Raw genomic sequence first — 2255 nt, 5'->3', positions numbered from 1 at the left:
GCTTGGACAAGAGCAATGGAAGAAATGCAAATGTGTCAAAATGTGTTGAAATGTTCATAGAAACTTTCAGACCACTCCTGCAGCAAAATCCTAGTCTCCACTGTTGATCCATATGTTCAAGACTGTCCTAATTTGTCTTACTTCCACCTCCCAAGAAAAATAACAGAATCAGTTGTTTCAGAAAGTGTCCCAAAATGATGATTTGGTGCACGTAGAGAAGATGTGGAGATGAGGTTGTGTTGTTCTCATAAAGACATTCTTCATAAATGTTCAGTCATTGTGATTGCCCATACTGTAATTTTATTATGTTGGTTTTGCATGTCTGTCTGTCCTGGCAGAGGGATCCCTCCTCTGTTGCTCTTGCAGAGTCTCCAAATTGAGGGTCTAAGGACAGAGGGTGTCGTATGCTATAGAGATTACAAAGCTCTTTGTGGAAAATTTGTTGGGCTATGTAAATAAAGTGTACGTGACCTGACATACTTGACATTTGCATTTGTGTGACCTCTTAGTGGCCTATGATTACAATCTTTCCCTAACCTTAACCACATAGTTTATTTAATATGAATGTTTCCTAACCTTAACAAAGTAGTCATTTTAACCTACCTTCTAGTTCATCCCGAAGGTGTTGGATGAGGTTGAGGTCTGTGCAGGCCAATTAAGATCTTTTACACCAAACTGGAAAAAAAAAACATTTTTCTATGAACCTGGCTTTGGGCAGTGGAGCATTGCCATGTTGGAACAGGAGAGGACATTCCCCCAGCTGTTGCCACAAAGTTGGAAGCACACTTCTAAAATATCATTGTATGCTGTAGCATTGATATTTCCCTCAATTGGTAGTAGCCAACTCAAATGAAAAACAACTCCATACTAAAAGTGCACAAACGTATATGCATATAGTTATAGCAATATAGTGTAGGCTGAAGCTTTGGCAGCAGCAGGATATTTAGCAATTCATTGGTGAAGTACTGATTGTTTAGAACACACTGAGCATACGGATTAACAGCAGAGAAATGGATTGTGCTGCATGAGTGGTTTGAGTAGTTTCTAGGGACATTTTCATAAGTAATGACTTTTTCTGGCAGCGGCTCTCTATTGTAATCCAGTGTAACTGATGTGAAACCAAGCTGACTACAGCTGCCATCCTCCAACAAGGAGCAAGCTACAAACTTTTCACAGCCACCTTTCAAGCTGGCAGGGGTTACGTATTTGATTGGTTTTTAGTGCAAGGTTAAAACTATAAAAAATAAATATATATTATTTCAGTGTCGTGGTTTGCCAAGTACAATATTGTTAACTGAGATTATTTGTGTATGAAAATGTTTAAGTTGTTAAATTATTACATTTGAAACTGCAATATTAGTTATTTGTTTATTATGTTTTGCAGATTTTGACAAGCAGTTTGTAAAGTATAAAATATGTTAATTGTGACGGGAGCAGAGAATGGAGAAGGTGTGAGCTGAGGATATCGCTGGGGAAGCACAGGATGGCAGGCAGTGGCTGGAGCAATCAGAGCTTGCAGGATGGGACTTACTGGCATTAAACGGGAGAGGTGGTCTCAACATGGTTTCAACAGGAGGCAGGTAAGCGTGGTCACGGAGCACAAGAGAGAAGGTATCAATTACAGGAAACATTCAATAGGTACAAAATAGTTTTCACAAGCGAGGCCTGACAGGTAACTACCAAAGTAGCTGACTGGACAAACTGGTGATGAGTGGCTGAAGATTTATTGCAGCTGATGAGCTTGATGAGAGGCAGGTGTGAGTAATAAGCGGGTAACTAGGAGCCGGGAGAGAGAGTGGACCAGCAATACGCCCACAAACCCACAGACGAAGAGAGAGACAGAAAAGGCACACGCAAGAAAAAACGGGGGGAGGGGAAAACACAAGGAGAACCTATAGTCACGGCCGTGACCGTAGCATATGTATTTTCTAACTGGTATTATTTCCGCTAAATAAACCACAAACAAATATTTTGCAGGAGGAACCTCTGGCAAGTCCCAAGTGTATGATTCCAAAATTGTTTATAATTTATTTTGTTGCTTCAAATGAAATGCAGCTGAATTGTAGGCTACTTTGATATATAATGCATTATGTACATTGCGATCGAGTCAAGCAGGAAGACAGGCATCAGAGCAGCTGATAATAAGGACACCACAGCACATAGGGCGAATTCCTCCACAGTTGGCTGTTCCATGGCCCAGGGAAACATCTGTTGAATGTATTAAGATCTCAAACTGAGCCAATTACCAGAGTGAA

At 40.5% G+C, this 2255-nt stretch overlaps 1 long non-coding RNA gene across 1 annotated transcript; it reads right to left on the bottom strand.

The window, feature by feature from the left end:
• Window positions 1-277: 277 nt before the first annotated feature.
• LOC119904919 lies at window positions 278-1715 on the bottom strand. The gene is made up of 3 exons (XR_005444756.1): window positions 1532-1715; window positions 604-675; window positions 278-384 (listed from the first exon to the last, which is right to left on the bottom strand). It is a non-coding gene; the product is annotated as an uncharacterized LOC119904919 (long non-coding RNA).
• Between the last annotated feature and the right edge of the window lie 540 nt (window positions 1716-2255).

This window comes from Micropterus salmoides, unplaced genomic scaffold (assembly GCF_014851395.1).
Source record: "Micropterus salmoides isolate LMB-PRFRI ecotype aquatic unplaced genomic scaffold, ASM1485139v1 Ms_hic_scaffold_16, whole genome shotgun sequence".
NCBI classification, from domain to species: Eukaryota; Metazoa; Chordata; class Actinopteri; order Centrarchiformes; family Centrarchidae; genus Micropterus; species Micropterus salmoides.
This window is presented reverse-complemented; position numbering and strand designations above follow the sequence as displayed.